Source organism: Phocoena phocoena, chromosome X (genome assembly GCF_963924675.1).
Source record: "Phocoena phocoena chromosome X, mPhoPho1.1, whole genome shotgun sequence".
Lineage (NCBI taxonomy): Eukaryota > Metazoa > Chordata > Mammalia > Artiodactyla > Phocoenidae > Phocoena > Phocoena phocoena.
In genome coordinates this window covers 122,839,826-122,859,711 of record NC_089240.1, presented here as the reverse complement: position 1 = coordinate 122,859,711, position 19,886 = coordinate 122,839,826, and the positions used below count along the sequence as shown (strand labels likewise).

Below are 19,886 nucleotides of genomic sequence, written 5' to 3'. Positions count from 1 at the left end.
GAACCTGGATATGCAGCCTATGGCCTGATGGCAAGGCACAGAAGAAGGGCAGATAAGCTTTTGTGTGTCTAACTCATCTTTGTATCATGTACTCCCAGCATAGAACATTATAATAAATGGAGACCCAGTTAGTGTGGTTAAAATCATGCTTTATTATTTCCCAGTCCTCTTGGGCTTAACCAAAATCTTATTTTTTTACTTCAAACCTGCAGTACACTCTTCTTTGGGTAAACATCTGATTCAAAGTATTCCTTTCTTCCCTTGGAAAAACCTCAATACATAGAGGAAACCAGCACTAATGATTAAATGAACTTTGAATCTGTAACCGTAGCTGAATGATCCATAGACTAAATCTCTACAGAGCATATAAAAACACTGAACATAGACTGGGAATCTTCAGAGCCAAATCACGTCAATGTTAGAATGTTAGGGAAGAGATTCACAATTTTCTGCTGTTGAAGTTCCAGATCCACTAGGAGTCTTCCTTAGTAAAACCTTTCACTGAAACTGTAAGACACAACAGTACCTTTCAGTGTACTTAACATTTTGCTAAAATACTAAAATGAGTTTCCTCTGTTTGCTACAGAAAGAAACTTGCTATTCCCTTGTCACTGTTAGATTTTTAGTGTTCTGGGGTAGAGGGAAGTACAATAATGTTTGAGTCATTATTTTTTCTCTTAAGTATATTTTGACATCAAACCCAGGCCAGAAGCTGTTGGCCTAAGTCATTTCATCTTGTTCTTGCATGAAGCCCTCCTTATTGTAACTTTCTTTGAATCTGATATTTGTGTACCTGGATTTTAGAACCCTAATATTGTTGTTAAATTTTCTGTTATTGTAAATTTTTTATTTCATTCATTATTCCAGATTATTAAATTCATGTTTAGTCCTGACAGAGACACACCTCTTCTACATGAAACTGTTTCTATACTACACTTCTTAGGGCTTTTGCAGTTAGGTAGTTGAGTTTTGGCCAATGGCATGTGGGTAAAAATGAAGTGTATCACTCATAGACCTGACCTGTCAAAACCCATGTGCAGAGAACTTCAAGATGGCGGAAGAGTAAGATGTGGAGATCACCCTCCTCCCCAGAGATACATCAGAAGTACATCTACACGTGGAACAACTCCTACAGAACACCTACTGAACACTGGCAGAAGACCTCAGACCTCCCAAAAGGCAAGAAACTCCCCATGTACCTGGGTAGGGCAAAAGAAAAAAGAAAGAACAGAGACAAAAGAATAGAGATGGGACCTGCACCAGTGGGAGGGAGCTCTGTAGGAGGGAAAGTTTCCACACGCTAGTAAGCCCCTTCACTGGTGGAAATGGTGGGTGGCGGCACGGTAGAAGCTTCAGAGCCACGGAGGAGAGCGCAGCAATAGGGGTGCAAAGGTCAAAGCGGAGAGATTCTCACACAGAGGATCGGTGCCGACCAGCACTCACCAGCCCGAGAGGCTTGTCTGCTCCCACGCCGGGGCGGCGGGGCCTGGGAGCTGAGGCTCGGGCTTCGGTCGGAGCGCCGGGAGAGGACTGGGGTTGGCGGCGTGAACGCAGACTAAAGGGGGTTAGTGCACCACGTCTAGCCGGGAGGGAGTCCGGGGAAAAGTCTGGACCTGCCGACGAGGCAAGAGACTTTTCTTACCTCTTTGTTTCCTGGTGCGCAAGGAGAGGGGGTTCAGAGAACCGCCTTAACGAGCTCCAGAGACGGGCACGAGCCACGGCTATCAGCACGGACCCCAGAGACGGGCATGAGGCGCCAAGGCTGCAGCTGCCACCACCAAGAAGCCTGTGTGCGAGCACAGGTCACTCTCCACAACCCCGTTCTGGGGAGCCTGTGCAGCCCGCCACTGCCAGGGTTCCGGGATCCAGGGACAACTCCCCCGAGAGAACGCACGGCGCGCCTCAGGCTGGTGCAACGTCACGCGGCCTCTGCCGCCGCAGGCTCGCCCCGCAATCCATGCCCCTCCCTCCCCACGGCCTGAGTGAGCCAGAGCCCCCTAATCAGCTGCTCCTTTAACCCCATCCTGTCTGAGCGAAGAATAGACGCCCTCCAGCGACCTACATGCAGAGGCGGGGCCAAATCCAAAGCTGAGCCCAGGGAGCTGTGCAGACAAAGAAGCGAAAGGGAAATCTCTCCCAGCAGCCTCAGGAGCAGCGGATTAAATCTCCACAATCAACCTGATGTACCTGCATCTGTGGAATACCTGAACAGACAATGAATCATCCCAAAATTGAGGTGGTGGACTTTGGGAACAACAATATATATATTTTTTTCCTTTTATTTTTTTGTGAGTTTCTATGTGTATGCTTCTGTGTGTGATGCTGTCTGTATAGCTTTCCTTTTACCATTTGTCCTAGGGTTGTCTGTCTTTTTTTTTTTTTTTGACAGTATAGTTTTTAGCACTTGTTATCATTGGTGGATTGGTTTTTTGGTTTGGTTGCACTCTTCGTTCTTTCCTTCTTTTTAAATTATTTTTTATTTTTAATAATTACTTTTTATTTTTTATTTTAATAACTTTATTTTATTTTATTTTTTCATTTTTATTTATTTTCTTCTCCCTTTTATTCTGAGCCAGGTGGCTGACAGGGTCTTGGTGCTCTGGCCGGGTGTCAGGCCTGTGTCTCTGAGGTGGGAGAGCCGAGTTCAGGACACTGGTCCACCAGAGACCTTGCAGCTCCACATATTGTCAAACGGCAAAAATCTCCCAGAGATCTCCATCTCAACACCAATAACCAGCTCCAATCAACGACCAGCAAGCTACAGTGCTGGAAACCCTTTGCCAAACAACTAGCAAGACAGGAATAAAACCCCGTGCACTAGCAGAAAGGTTGCCTAAAATCACAATAAGGTCACAGACACCCCAAAACACACCACCGGACACAGACCTGCCCACCAGAAAGACAAGTTACAGCCTCATCCACCAGAACACAAGCACCAATCCCCTCCACCAGGAAGCCTACACATCCCACTGAACCAACCTTAAACACTGAGGGCAGACACCAAAAACAACGGGAACTATGAACCTGCAGCCTGTGAAAAGGAGACCCCAAACACAGTAAGTTAAGCAAAATGAGAAGAGAAAGAAACACAGCAGATGAAGAAACAAGGTAAAAACCCACCAGACCAAACAAATAAGAGGAAATAGGGAGTCTACCTGAAAAGGAATTCAGAGTAATGATAGTAAAGATGATCTGAAATCCCGGAAATAGAATGGAGAAAATACAAGAAACGTTTAACAAAGACCTAGAAGAACTAAAGATTAAACTAACAATGATGAACAACACAATAAATGAAATTTAAAATTCTCTACAAGGAATCAATAGCAGAATAACTGACGCAGAAGAATGGATAAGTGACCTGGAAGATAAAATAGTGGAAATAACCACTGCAGAGCAGAATAAAGAAAAAAGAATGAAAAGAATTCAGGACAGTATCAGAAACCTCTGGGATAACATTAAACACACCAACATTCGAATTATACTGGTCCCAGAAGAAGAAGAGAAAAAGAAAGGAACTGAGAAAATATTTGAAGAGATTATAGTTGAAAACTTCCCTAATATAGGAAAGGAAATAGATAATAAAGTCCAGAAAGTGCAGAGAGTCCCATACAGGATAAATCCATGGAGAAACACGCCAAGACACATATTAATCAAACTATCAAAAATTAAATACAAAGAAAAAATATTAAAAGCAGCAAGGGAAAAACAACAAATAACATACAAGGGAATCCCCATAAGGTTAACAGCTGATCTTTCAGCAGAAACTCTGCAAGCCAGAAGGGAGTGGCAGGACATATTTAAAGTGATGAAAGGGAAAACCCTACAACCAAGATTACTCTACCCAGCACGGATCTCATTCATATTTGATGGAGAAATTAAAAGCTTTACAGACAAGCAAAAGTTAAGAGAATTCAGCACCAACAAACCAGCTTTACAACAAATGCTAAAGGAACTTCTCTAGGCAGGAAACACAAGAGAAGGAAAAGACCTAAAAAAACAAACCCAAAACAATTAAGAAAATAGTAATAGGAACATACATATTGATAATTACCTTAAATGTAAATGGATTAAATGCTCCAACCAAAAGACATAGACTGGCTGAATGCATTCAAAAACAAGACTCATATATATGCTGTCTACAAGAGACCCACTTCAGCCCTAGAGACACATACAGACTGAAAGTGAGGGGATCGAAAAAGATATTCCATGCAAACGGAAATCAAAAGAAAGCTGGAGTAGCAATTCTCATATCAGACAAAATAGACTTTAAAACAAAGACTATTACAAGAGACAAAGAAGGACACTACATAATGATCAAGGGATCAATCCAAGAAGAAGATATAACAATTGTAAATATTTATGCACCCAACATAGGAGCACCTCAATACATAAGGCAAATACTAACAGCCATCAAAGGGAAATCAACAGTAACAGAAGCATAGTAGGGGACTTTTAACACCCCACTTTCACCAATGGACAGATCATCCAAAATGAAAATAAATAAGGAAACAAGCTTTAAATTACACATTAAACGAGATGGACTTAATTGATATTTATAGGACATTCCATCCAAAAACAACAGAATACACATTCTTCTCAAAGGCTCATTGAACATTCTCCAGGATAGATCATATCTTGGGTCACAAATCAAGCCTTGGTAAATTTAAGAAAATTGAAATCGTATCAAGTATCTTTTCCGACCACCATGCCATGAGACTAGATATCAATTACAGGAAAAAAATCTGTAAAAATTACTAACACATGGAGGCTAAACAATACACTACTTAATAACCAAGAGATCACTGAAGAAATCAAAAAATACCTAGAAACAAATTACAATGAAAACACAACATTAACATAATAAAGGATAAAAATCATATGATGATCTCAGTAGATGCAGAAAAAGCATTTGAAAAATTAAACATCCATTTATGATTTAAAAAAATCTCAAATAAGTGGTATAGACTGAATGTTCCTCCACATAATAAAGGACATTTATGACAATCCCACAGGTGACATCATACTCAACAGCAAAAAGCTGAGAACTTTTCCCGTAAGATTAAGACAAGGATGCCCACTCTTGCCACATTTATTCAACATAGTACTGGAAGTCCTAGCCACAGCAATTAGGCAGCAAAACCAAATAATAAGTATCCAAATTGGAAAGGAAGAAGTAAAACTATCACTATTTGCTGCTGACATAATTTTTTATATAGGAAAACCTAAAGATGCCACCCCAAAACTGTTAAAACTAATAAAGAAATTCAGTAAAGTTGCAGGGTAAAAAAATCAATGTGTAAAAATATGTGGTGTAGGGACTTCCCTGGCGGTGCATTGGTTAAGAATACGCCTGCCAATGCAGGGGACACAGGTCCGAGCCCTGGTCCAGGAAGATCCCATATGCCACAGAGCAACTAAGCCTGTGTTCCACAACTACAGAGCCTGCACCCTACAGCCCATGAGCCACAACTACTGAGCCCATGTGCCACAACTACTGAAGCCCGCGCACTTAGAGCCCATGCTCTGCAACAAGAGAAGCCACCACAATGAGAAGCCGGCGCACTGCCATGAAGAGTAGCCCATGCTTGCCACAACTAGAGAAAGCCGGCAAGCACCAACGAAGACCCAATACAGCCCAAAATAAATAAACAAATTTATTTTTTAAAATGTTTTAAAAAATAATAAAAAAATGTGCTGCATTCATACACTAACAATGAAATAGAAATAGAAATTAAGAAAACAGTGCCAGTTACAATACATCAAAAAGAATAAAATACACAAGAATAATTTTAACCAAGGAGGTGAAAGACCTGTACACTGAAAACTATACGACATTGTTGAAAGAAATTGAAGAAGATACAAATAAATGGAAAGATGTTTTGTACTCATGGATTGGAATAATTAATATTATAGTAATGTCCATATGACCCAAAGCAATCTACAGATTCAATGCAATCCCTATCAAAATTCCAATGGGATTTTTCACAGAAATAGAAAAAAAAAATCCTTAAATTTGTATGGAACCACAGGTGATCCTGGATAGCCAAAGCAATCCTGAGAAAAAAAGAACAAAGCTTGAGGCATCACACTCCCTGATTTCAAATAATATTTCAAACCTATAGTAATCAAAACAGTATGGTATTTGCATAAAAACAAACAATAGATCAATGGAAAAGAATAGAGAGCCCAGAAATAAACCCAAGCACTTATGGTCAATTAATTTACAGCAAAGGAGGCAAGAACATACAATGGAGAAATAACAGTCTCTTTGATAAATGGTGATGGGAAAATTGAACAGCCACATGCAAAAGAATGAAAGTCGACCACTGTCTTACACCATACACAAAAATTAAGTTAAAATGGATTAAAGACTTAAATGTAAGACCTGAAACCATAAAACTCTTAGAAGAAAACATAGGCAGTAAGCTCCTTGACTTTGCTCTTGGCAATATTTTTTTGGATCTTCCTCCAAAGGCAACGGCAACAAAAGGAAAATAAACAAATGCAACTACATCAAAGGTTCTGCACAGCAAAGAAAACTATTTTTCTCTTTGGAAAAATGTCCATTCAGGTCCTCTACTCATTTTTCAATCTGGTTGTATGTTTGTTTTGTTGTTGTTATTGAGCTGTATGAGTTCTTTATATATTTTGAATATTAACTATTTATCAGATATATAATTTGCAAATATATTCTCTCACTCAGTAAGTTGCCTATTCGTTTTGTTGATGGTTTCTTTTACTGTGCTGAACAGAGGGGTCTTCTTTGGATAGCAGTCTGGACTTGCAACTGAACGTACTCTGAGAGGAGTATCCCCACCCTTACCCCCCATCATGTAACATAATTATAGGTTGGCCAAAGAGAGGCTAGGGAACACCTACTTTCTCTAAGCAACAAGAAATACATCCAGGGGTCTGCAGGCCCAGGAACAATGCAAGATAATACACATGCCAATGGCCAAATTCTTCATACTGTTAGCCCTGAGAACGGCCTTGCAGCCAGAAATGCTGACATCAACCAAGTGCCAAATTCAAGATCCAGCTGAGCTACTTCCCCATGAGCTTACAGGACCACTAGAATTTATCTCTCTTCACCTTTCTAAACTCACCATAGTCTTTGTTCTGGGAGACAGTCTTCACAAGGGCTGATAGCCCTCCTTCATGCTTAGATGTAAATTCCCACTATTCTTGAGATACATTTTGACAGTTAATCTGAAGACCCCATCCCATAGCCTGACCCTTCCGTTGGATCAGATTTTCTATGCCTTACTCAGCAGTCAATTCCACTTAAAACTCAGTATGTTTCAGAGACTATTATTCTTTTATCACAGCAAGCCCAGATGGATGATGAATAGAGTTAAAGCACTTAAAGTCCTTATATTGTATTGTTGAGAAGAATGGTAAAGAAAATGACTATCTGTATAACTCAAGATAAGTAGGACACTTTAAAATTACTAGTGTAACAACTGGTAGAAATATATTGTATATTTTCAGAACCAGTAGATAGGGAGAAAAAGTGAAATGAGAGAAATAAAATACTAATGAAAATACAGGCTAGAAAGAAAGGAAGAAACTCAAGGAAAATATTGTAAGATGATAATATATAAATGAAAATAAGTTCAAATCAAAAATAAAATAGAAAATCCAAATATATTAGAAATCACAGTAAGTACAAATGGACTGATAATGTTTGAGGAACAAAATTTCCAAGCTTACTCCTATACGCCCAAATTAGAAAATTCATTCTTTTCAAACATATGTGAAACATTTATAAAAGTTAACCTCCTATTACGCTATCAACCCCAGCAACAAGTTTCAATGTATTTAGTGTCATCCAGATTGATTTTCTGACCTTGATGCACTCCAATTAGAGACGTTATAAAAAGATGACATTAAAACATACATTTGGAAATTCAAAAACACATTCATGTAAAAAATAAATTAGGATAGAAATTAGAAAACATGTAAAAGTATATAATACTGAAAGGACCAAATACAAAATAACAACCTGTTAGATGTAGCCAAAGTGGCCCTTTTTCAAAAAATAAAAATGAAAGTGAACTAGCTAAAGAAGTTAGAAAAAGAAACATATTTAAATCAGAGCACTGAAAATAATTTTTTAAATACAAAATCAAATATAAGAATAAAATATAGCTAGGAGATCAGTATGGTTTAAGGGAAGAGAAGCAAGTGTCATAGAAGAATTCAGAGAGGTAAGGTAGGGAAGAGGGCCAGATGATTGAGCCTTTCAGGTCATAGTGAAGACTTTGCCTGGTACTCTGAATGAGCTGGGGAGTCAAGGGAGGGATGTTTTCTTTTAATAGATCTTTATTGGAGTATAATTGCTTAACAATACTGTGTTAGTTTCTGTTGCACAACTAAGCAACTCAGCCATACGTATACACATGTCCCCATATACCCTCCCTCTTGAGCCTCCCTCCCATTTTCCCTATCCCACCCCTCTAGGTCATTGCAAAGCACTGAGCCGATCTCCCTGTTCTATGCTGCTGCTTCCCACCAGCCAACTATTTTACATTCGGTAGTGTCTACATGTCAATGCTACTCTCACTTCGCCTCAGCTTCCCCCTCCCACCCCATGTCCACAAGTCCATTCTCTGTGTCTACCTCTTTATTCCTGTCCTGCAAATAGGTTCGTCGGCACCATTTTTTTTTAAGATTCCATATATGTGCGTTACCATACACTATTTGTTTTTCTCTTTCTGACTTATTTCACTCTGTATGACAGACTTTAGGTCCACCAACATCACTAAAAATAACTCCATTTTGTTTCTTTTAATAGCTGAGTAATATTCCATTGTATACATGTGCCACATCTTCTTTATCCATTCATCTGTCAATGGACATTTAGGTTGGTTCCATGTCCTGGCTATTGTAAATAGTGCTCCAATAAACATTGTGGTACATGTCTCTTTTTGAATTATGGTTTTTTCAGGGTATATGCCCAGTAGTGGGATTGCTGGGTCATATGGTAGCTCTATTTTTAGGTTTTTAAGTAACCTCCACACTATTTTCCAAAGTGGTTGTATCAATTTACATTCCCACCAACAGTGCAGGAGAGTTCCCTTTTCTCCACACCCTTTCCAGCATTTACTGTTTCTAGATTTTTTGATAATGGCCATTCTGACTGGTGTGAGGTGATACCTCACTGTAGTTTTGATTTCCATTTCTCTAATAATTAGTGATGTTGAGTATCTTTTCATGTGCCTCTTGGCCATCTGTATGTCTTCCTTGGTGAAATGTCTATTTAAGTCTTCCACCCATTTTTTAACTGGATTGTTTGTTTTTTTGATATTGAGCTCCATGAGCTGTCTGTATATTTTGGAGATTAATCCTTTGTCTGCTATTTCATTTGCAAGTATTTTATCCCATTCTGAGGGTTGTCTTGTTTATGGTTTCCTTTGCTGTGCAAAAGCTTTTAAGTTTAATTGTCCCATTTGTTTATTTTTGTTTTTATTTCTGTTACTCTACAAGGTGGGTCAAAAAAGACCTTGCAGTGGTTTATGTCAAAGAGTGTTTTTCCTATGTTTTCCTCTAAGAGTTTCATAGTGTCTGGTCTTACATTTAAGTCTTTAATCCATCTGGAGTTTATTTTCGTGTATGGTGTTAGGTAGTGGTCTAATTTCATTCTTTTACATGTAGCTGTCCAGTTTTCCCAGCACCACTTATTGAAGAGGCTGTCTTTTCTCCATTGTATGTTCTTGCCTCCTTTGTTGTAAATTAGGTGCCCATATGTTGTGGGTTTATCTCTGGACATTGTATCCTGTACCATTGCTCTATATTTCTGTTTTTGTACCAGTACTATACTGTCTTGATTACAGAAGCTTTGTGGTATAGTTTGAAGTTGGGGAGCCTGATTCCTCCAACTCTGTTTTTCTTTCTCAAGATTGCATTGGCTATTCGGGGTCTTCTGTGTTTCCATACGAATTGGAAAATTTTTCGTTCTAATTCTGTGAAGAATGCCATTGTTAGTTTGATAGGGATTACATTGAATCTGTAGATTGTTTTGGGTAGTATGGTCATTTGCACAATATTGATTCTTCCAATCCAAGAACATGGTAAATGTCTCCATCTGTTTATGTCAACTTTGATTTATTTCATCACTGTTTTATACTTTTCTGAGTACAAGACTTTTGCCTCCTTAGGCAGGTTAATTCCTAGGTATTTTATTCTTTTTGTTGCAATGGTAAATGGGAGTGTTTCCTTAATTTCTCTTTCTGATTTTTCGTTGTTGGTGTATAAGAATGTCAGAGATTTCTGTGCATTAATTTTGTATCCTGCAACCTTACCAAATTCATTGATTAGTTCTAGTAGTTTTCTGGTGGCATCTTTAGGATTGTCTATGTATAATATCATATCATTGGCAAACAGTGAGAGTGTTATTTACTCTTTTCTGATTTGTATTCCTTTTATTTTTCTTCTCTGATTGCTGCACCTAGAACTTACAAAACTATGTTGAATAAGAGTAGCAAGAGTGAACATCCTTGCCTTGTTCCTGATCTTAGTGGAAAAAGTTTCAGTTTTTCACCATTGAGTATGATGTCTGCTGTAGGTTTGTCATACATGGCCTGTATTATATTGAGGTATGTTCCCTCTAGACCCACTTTCTGGAGAGTTTTTAATCATAAATGGGTGCTGAATTTTGTTGAAATCTTTTTCTGCATTATTGAGATGATAATATGGTTTTTATTCCTTAATTTGTTAATGTGGTGTATCACATTGATTTGCGTATATTGAAGAATCCTTGCATCACTGGGATAAATCCCTCTTGATCTTGGTGTATGATCCTTTTAATGTGCTGCTGGATTCTGTTTGCTAGTATTTTGTTCATGATTTTTGCTTCTATGCTCATCAGTGATATTGGCCTGTAGTTTTCATTTTTTGTGACACTTTTGTCTGGTTTTGGTATCAGGCTGCTGGTGGCGTTGTAGAATGAGTTTGGGAGTGTTCCTCCCTCTGCTATATTTTGGAAGAGTTTGAGAAGGATAGGCGTTAGCTCTTCTCTAAATGTTTGATAGAATTCGTCTATCTGGTTCTGGGCTTTTGTTTGTTGGAAGATTTTTAATCACAGTCTCAATTTCAGTGCTTGTGATTGGTCTGTTTATATTTTCTACCTCTTCCTGGTTCAGTTTCAGAAGGTTGTGCTTTTCTAAGAATTTGTACATTTCTTCGTGGTTGTCCATTTTATTGTCATATAGTTGCTTATAGTAGTCTCTCATGATCCTTTGTATTTCTGCAGTGTCAGTTGTTACTTCTCATTTCTAATTCTATTGATTTGCTTCCTCTCTTCTTTTTCTTGATGAGTCTGGCTAAGGGTTTATCAATTTTGTTTATCTTCTCAAAGAACCAGCTTTTAGTTTTATTGGTCTTAGCTATTGTTTCCTTCATTTCTTTTTCATTTATTTCTGATCTGATCTGTATGATTTCTTTCCTTCTACTATCTTTGGGGTTTTTTCTTGTTTTGTTTTGTTTTGTTTTGTTTTGCTCTTCTTTCTCTAATTGCTTTAGGTGTAAGGTTAGGTTGTTTATTTGAGATGTTTCTTGTTTCTTGAGGTAGGACTGTATTGCTATAAACTTCCCTCTTAGAACTGCTTTTGCTGCATCCCATATGTTTTGGGTCGTCATGTTTTCACTGTCATTTTTTTCTAGGTGTTTTTTTATTTCCTCTTTGATTTCTTCAGTGATCTCTTGGTTATTTACTAGCATACTGTTTAGCCTCATTGTGTTTGTATTTTTTTACAGTATTTTTTCCCTTAATTGATATCTACTCTCATGGTGTTGTGGTTGGAAAACATGCTTGATACGATTTCAGTTTTCTTAAATATTCAAGGCTTGATTTGTGACCCAAGATATGATCTATCCTGGAGAATGTTCCACAAGCATTTGAGAAGAATGGACAGATAGAACTCTAGGACAAATGGTGGAAGCAAAGCTATACAGACAAAATCTCACACAGAAGCGTACACATACGCACTCACAAAAAGAGGAAAAGGGGAAAAAAATCATAGATCTTGCTCTCAAAGTCCACCTCCTCAATTTGGAATGATTCGTTGTCTATTCAGGTATTACACAGATGCAGGGTACATCAAGTTGATTGTGGAGCTGTAATCCGCTGCTCCTGAGGCTGCATGGAGAGATTTCCCTTTCTCTTCTTTGTTTGCACAGCTCCCGGGGTTCAGCTTTGAATTTGGACCCACTCTCAGGTATCTGTTCCCCACCCAGACAGGAGGGGGTTAAAGCAGCGGCTAATTAGGGTGCTCTTGCTCATTCAGGCCATGGGGAAGTAGGGGTATGGTAGTTATAATTGGAATGCGGGGCAAGCCTGCGGCGGCAGAGGCCAGCATGACAAAGTAACATCCTGAGGCATGCTAAGTGTTCTCCTGGGGAAGTTGTCCCTGGATCACGGGACCCTGGCAGTGGAGGGCTGCACAGGCTCCTGGGGTGCTGTGTATGGACAGTTACCTGTGCTTGCACATAGGATTCTTGGTGACTGCAGCAGCAGCATTAGCATTTCATGCCCATCTCTGTGGTCCAAGCTGATAGCCATGGCTCATGCCTGTCTCTGGAGCTCATTTAGGTGGTGCTCTGCCCTCTGTGGGTACACAGGGATGGAATACCCTCTCCTTGCACACCCCGGAACAATGGTCTCTTGCCTCTTAGGCAGGTCCAGACTTTTTCCCAGACTCCCTCCTGGCTAGCTGTGGTGCACTAGCCCCCTTCAGGCTATGTTCACCCAGCCAACCCCAGTCCTCTACCTGAGATATGACCTCCGAAGCCTGTGCCTCAGCTCTCAGCCCCCACCCGTCCTGGTAGGTGAGACAAGCCTCTCAGGCTGGTGAGTGCTGGTTGGCATGGACCTTCTGGGTGGGAATCTCTCCACTTTGCCCTCTGCACCCCTGTTGCTGTGCTCTCCACGGTGACTCTGAATTTTCCCCCTTGCCCACTTCCCATCTCCACCAGTGAAGGGCCTTCTTAGTGTGTGGAAACTTTTCCTCCTTCACAGCTCCCTCCCAGAGGTGAAGGTCCCATCCTTATTCTTTTGTCTCTGTTTTTTCTTTTTCGTTCTGCCCTACCCATGTTTGTGGGGATTTTCTTGCCTTTGGGGAGGTTTGAGGTCTTCTGCCAGTGTTCAGTAGGTGTTCTGTAGGAGTTGTTCCACATGTAGATGTATTTTTGATGTATTTGTGGGAAGGAAGGTGATCTCCATGTCTTACTCCTCCACCATCTTGAAGGTCCCCACACCACATCTTCTTCAACCATGTATCTGTTGATGGACATTTAGATTGCTTCCATATCTTGACTACTGTAAATAGTGCTGCTATGAACATTGGTGTGTGTGTTTCCTTTCGAATTAAAGTTTTCATCTTTTCCGGATATATACCCAGGAGTGGGATTGCTGGATCATATGGTAGCTCTCTTTTCAGTTTTTTTAAGGATCCTATAGACTGTTTTCCATAGTGGCTGCACCAATTTACATTCACATCAACAGTGTAGGAGGGTTCCCTTTTCTCCACACCTTCTCCAGCATTTGTTATTTGTAGACTTTTTGATGGTGGCCATTCTGACTGGTGTGAGGTGAAACCTCATTATAGTTTTGATTTGCATTTCGCTTATCATTAGTGATGTGGAGCATCTTCTCATGTGCCTGTTGGCCACCTGGATGTCTTCTTTGGAGAAATATCTATTTAGGTCTTCTGCCCATTCTTTGATTGCATTGTTCGTTTTTTTGATATTGAGTTGTTTGAGATGTCTGTATAAAAAAGTCACACTTAATAATTATTTTTCATGGAGAGAATGCAAGATGCAGATTGTCATCCTTTGACTGAAGACTTATTCAAGACAATAATTCATGTCAAAACAAATTAAAAAGTCAGAAAGAGAAAGATAAATACCGTATGCTAACACATATATATGGAATTTAAGGAAAAAAAATGTCATGAAGAACCTTGGGGTAAGACAGGAATTAAGACACAGACCTACTGGAGAACGGACTTGAGGATATGGGGAGGGGGAAGGGTGAGCTGTGACAGGGCGAGAGAGAGGCATGGACATATATACACTAACAAACGTAAGGTAGATAGCTAGTGGGAAGCAGCCACATGGCACAGGGATATCGGCTCGGTGCTTTGTGACCACCTGGAGGGGTGGGATAGGGAGGGTGGGAGGGAGGGAGACGCAAGAGGGAAGAGATATGGGGACATATGTATAACTGATTCACTTTGTTATAAAGCAGAAACTAACACACCATTGTAAAGCAATTATACCCCAATAAAGATGTTAAAAAAAATTAAAAGAATGTGAAAATATTCTCATAAATGAAACTCAGTATGTGCAATATCTCTCCAATTATCACATGAGTTATTTTTATACTAGTAAAATACATGAAAAAGAGATATTTAAAAGTTACTAACACTTATAGGAATTTAAATTTTCAGTGCTAAATATAACCTGGGATTTTACTGGAGTTGAGGCTGCAGAATAACCAGGAACTCTTTTACTTTTATTTCTTTACAAGCCTAGATAGTGATACATTGCATGTTTTAGAAATCACTGGATCTTTCTAAGGAATTCCCAAGTCATTTCCTTAGAAAGAAAGTGCTGAATGTGATTATTCCTCCTTATATTGTAAATTGCACTCATCAGGAATTTGATGCACACTTTTTTTCTCTATAGGGCTGTCAGATTTTGATTAAAGGAGATACTGAAGGTTTGTTATACATACAAAGCAGAATTAAGTCAAAATTAACAAAATCAGTTTGAAAATTAAATGAAGTAAAATCATTTATAATTATCAAGTGGAACCTAATGTACTTTTATGGTTTATTAGGCTTCTGTATGGTGATTTATTTTGTATCGATAAACACTATATATTGCAATTAAATTTATGTAACTGCTCAGGTTCTCACCTCATTCCGTGGGGTTTCTACCAATAGGTCTAATTCAATGTCAACTCCTTTTTGTTTTAATTCAAGGGTTTTTTTGATCCCAGTGATCTCTCCAATCCCTAAAATTCAGTTTGAATTAGTCTGCAACTTCATCTCCAATATAAATTGAGAGAATTTAAATGTTCATTGAACTTATAAGGTTAAATTGTTGTTATCAATAGAAATATAGAAATATAAATAGAAATATATACTTTGAAAGAGCTAGTGAGGAATCTAAATATAACCATAGTTCTAATGCTGTGAAAAGTAAGCAGTTTTTAGGAAAAACAATATCACAATCTGACTAAAAGACAGTTTTAGCTGTGATTTCTATAACTTATACTGGGATGAAAAGTTTCCTGTTCCATTAAAAATGCATTAAAAAACAAGTCATTAAATTATCAAAATAATAATGATATGCAAATAGTTTGATGCTTTGAGAATTACAACAGCAAAAATAACATTGTGTTTGTGTATTAATAATATAAGCAAGAGAGAAAACCAAAATTCAAAAAGAGTCATGTACCAAAATGTTCATTGCAGCTCTATTTACAATAGCCCGGAGATGGAAACAACCTAAGTGCCCATCATCGGATGAATGGATAAAGAAGATGTGGCACATATATACAACGGAATATTACTCAGCCATAAAAAGAAACGAAATTGAGCTATTTGTAATGAGGTGGATAGACCTACAGTCTGTCATACAGAGTGAAGTAAGTCAGAAAGAGAAAGACAAATACCATATGCTAACACATATATATGGAATTTAAGAAAAAAAATGTCATGAAGAACCTAGGGTTAAGACAGGAATTAAGACACAGACCTACTGGAGAACGGACTTGAGGATATGGGGAGGGGGAAGGGTGAGCTGTGACAGGGCGAGAGAGAGGCATGGACATATATACACTAACAAACGTAAGGTAGATAGCTAGTGGGAAGCAGCCACATGGCACAGGGATATCGGCTCGGTGCTTTGTGACCGCCTGGAGGGGTGGGATAGGGACGGTGGGAGGGAGGGAGACGCAAGAGGGAAGAGACATGGGAACATACGTATAGGTATAACGGATTCACTTTGTTATAAAGCAGAAACTTACACACCATTGTAAAGCAATTATACCCCAATAAAGATGTTAAAAAATAAATAAATAAAATAATATAAGCAAGAAAATTCAATAAGAGATCATGGGCCTACAGTCTACTTAATGTAATGTGGCCAAGTTGCAGACACACAACGTATTTTAATCTATATATTCAGCTAAACTGGATAAATGAGACATGTATTTATCTTTGTGAGGTTACAATAAAGATTTTTTCAATCTGTCATACAGAGTGAAGTAAGTCAGAAAGAAAAAGACAAATACCGTATGCTAACACATATATATGGAATTTAAGGGAAAAAAATGTCACGAAGAACCTAGGGATAAGACAGGAATAGAGGCGCAGACCTACTGGAGAACGGACTTGAGGATATGGGGAGGGGGAAGGGTGAGTTTTGACAGGGCGAGAGAGAGTCATGGACATATACACACTAACAAACGTAGTAAGGTAGATAGCTAGGGGGAAGCAGCCGCAAGGCACAGGGATATTAGCTCGGGGCTTTGGGACAGCCTGGAGGGGTGGGATGGGGAGGGTGGGAGGGAGGGAGACGCAAGAGGGAAGACACGTGGGAGCACATGTATATGTATAGCTGATTCACTTTGTTATGGAGCAGAAACTAACACACCATTGTAAAGCAATTGTACCCCAATAAAGATGTTAAAAAAAAAAAAAAAAGATTTTTTCAAGACTGAAATCAATCCTAATTTTTTGGCAGCTGATTTAATAACAAGTTATACCAAAATATGTACCATCACAAAAGCACCCTTTAAAAAAGTTTACTGAGATCCAGGATTTTACAGTAAAGCAGGGACTGGGGTAAACTTAGTGGGTCTGCCCCTCTGGAGAAGTCACATGAATTGCAGTAGTCCCAGCTGTGGGGTAGGCTGAACAGGCAAGACCTGTCAGAGTGCACTTGTCATTTACAAGGATTTAATGTTCAAGCTTGTACTTATCAAGAATATAAATATACAGAATGGAGTACATGTTATTGTTCAAGATATCTTTGACCATTATACATTATTAAAATTTTGATACTGGAAACTTTCATCATTTTATGTAACTTTGTCAGTTTTCTTTTACCTTATTGGATATAATGTAGGTAATCAGTTGGAATATGCAGGGGTTTTGAAGACAGACTTGGATTCCTATCACCATTCTTGCATTTATTAACCATGTAACCTTGAGCAACCTTGACCCACTGGGTCTCAGATTTGCTATCTGTGCAACAAGAATAATAATACCTACCTCACATTAAAGGAGCTAAGGCATATAAAGTGTCTAAGAGAGTGCCAACATATATAAGAGACTCAAAAATGTTAGTAATTGCCTCTCGATCAATGTCTTTTGCCACTGGGCGACTTGGCCACCCCCTTCTCATTTCTCTCTCCATCATCCTGAAACTGCCTTTTCCAGAATCACCTGACTCCATGATTCTGGATTATATTCTCCTTCTTCTAGCTGCTCACATGAGATTTGGGAAGTGGACGAGAAAGAAAAGCCATTATTCTCTGGTGGCATGTGTGGGCAGAGGTTTAGAAATTGGCAGCCTACTAATCATCTTCTTCAGGGTTGAAGGCAGTTGAAGTTATTGGTGATGAGGTCCCTATAACCCCTCTTCTTCCAGATTTCCTGAAAAATCAGCTATGGCCCTCTTTTCTACCCCAGGTTTTCAATAGTTGCATAAGCCTCTAATTCCCTGTATTAAAGCACTTTTTGCTCAGAATACCTAGGATAGCTAGTCTTCTCGTGACTGAACTCTGGCAGATTCTTGAAAGACACTATTATCCTTCTAGTTCTGACTGCTGGTAGATGGAGCCCCACTCACTTGACCTCTCTGTTGTACTTGATGATGTTGATATTTGGCATATTTGGCTTCTTTCACTTGTTCCTGGCCACTATTTAGCATGAGCTTATGTGGGACCATTTTCTTCAGCCTCTTCTTAAATGTTGTTGCACCCATGCGTTCCATTCTTTTTAATTAAAAGAATTTTTTACTGAAGTATAGTTGATTTACAATGTTGTGTTTGTTTCCATTGTACAGCAAAGTGAATCAGTTATACATATATCCACTCTTTTTTAGATTCTTCTCCCATAGAGGCCATTACAGAGTACTGAGTAGAGTTCCCTGTGCTATACACAGTAGGTTCTTATTAGTTACCTATTTTATATATAGTAGTGTGCATATGTCAATCCCAATCTTCCAATTTAACCCTACCCCCCTTTCCCTCTTGGTAACCATAAGTTTGTTTTCTATGTCTGTGAGTCTATTTCTGTTTTGTAAATCAATTCATTTGTATCATTTTTACTAGAATCCACGTGTAGTGATATCATATGATATCTGTCTGTCTTACTTCACTTTAGCATGATAATCTCTAGGTCCATCCACGTTGCTGAAAAATATGGAACGTTTCACGATTTTGCATGTCGTCCTTGCACAGGGGCCATGCTAATCTTCTCTGTATTGTTCCAATTTTAGTATTTGTGCTGCTGAAACGAGCACCTGAGTTCAATTCTTGAGTCTTCTTTTACGGTATACATTATCCTTATGCTATTTCCCACTTGCTCACTATCTCAAGAATATGTATCTTTAGCCCAGAAAAATGTAAATGAATGGATAAATGAAGTAGAGAAGGAAAATTGAATGGGAAGAGAAAAAGTATACCTTTAATATACATTGGTTTAAGTGGGTGTATTTATTCTATCTACAGAAAAGAGAACATCTAAATTCTAGAGATTTTAAAACATATTCAGGATGTTCAATTTGCTGTATTTCTAGTGATGAAAAATGTAACAGAATAGAGAAGATGCTGATTTCAGTAAACTAAGAGGAAATTTTAACTTTTAGGAATCCTGGAAAAATGTGTTTTCTAACTAAACTTGCTATTCTTGAGGATTAATAAGAGATAATGACAACTGAGGGTGAACAAAGCAGACTTTAGAGAAAAGTAACATCTATTTTCCCTGATAAGTTAGTACCCTTGCCAAAAATGATCCATGATCGAATAAGGTGGAGATTTTCAAACTGAGATCTGAGGAACTCTAGGGTTCCTGGTGTTTGCCCTAGCATGATAGGCAGAATTCTAAGATGTCTTCCAAGATTCCCATCCCCTCATATACATGTCCTATAGAATCTCTGAGACTTTGAACATGATGGGATACCAGTCCTGTATTTAGGTTATATTATATATTATAATATATATATTATATTATACAGTTAACTTTAAGAAAGGGAGGTGGCCTAGATGGGCCCAACCTAATCACACATTAGCCCTTTCTATCTGGATCTTATTGCTCAGAGAACAAGCTGTCAGGGAGACACACTCCTACTAGCTCCTGGAAAAAAGCAAATAGCCTTGTGACCTGCATATGGGGACCACATCGCAAGGAGTTGCAGCCATGCTCCAGATGTTGAGAGAAACCTCCACATTATAGCCAGCGAGAAAACAGAGACTGGCCCTACAGTTGCAGGGAACTGAATTCTTCCAACAACCTGAATGAGCTTGGAAGCGAATTCTTCAGCAGAGCATCCAGAAAGGAATACAGCTCTACCAACGCCTTCATTACAGCCTTGTGAGACCCTGAGCAGAGAACCCAGCCACACGGTGCCTGAACATCTGATCTACAGAACTGTGAACTAATAAATGAGGATTGTTTTAGACCACTAAGTTTGTGGTCATTTGATATGTACCAATTGATTATGAACACGTCTAGGAACCTCTATGTAAGCAGGGCTGGCTGAGAGGTCTATGTAAGCAGGGCTGGATACTTCAATTCTAGAAACTCTATTTCGATATTTCATATTGTGTAAGATAACTTATTAAAACATCGAAACAACGAGATACCACC

The 19,886-nt window shown here is 38.8% G+C and overlaps 1 non-coding gene and 1 pseudogene across 1 annotated transcript; both read right to left on the bottom strand.

Moving 5' to 3' along the window:
- The window catches only part of LOC136142285 (tRNA pseudouridine(38/39) synthase pseudogene), a 123,074-nt pseudogene extending 105,074 nt beyond the window's left edge, over positions 1 to 18,000 (bottom strand).
- Positions 18,001 to 18,433: 433 nt separating this feature from the next.
- LOC136143188 (U6 spliceosomal RNA) lies at positions 18,434 to 18,540 on the bottom strand. The gene has a single exon (XR_010657883.1). It is a non-coding gene; the product is annotated as a U6 spliceosomal RNA (small nuclear RNA).
- Positions 18,541 to 19,886: the final 1,346 nt, after the last annotated feature.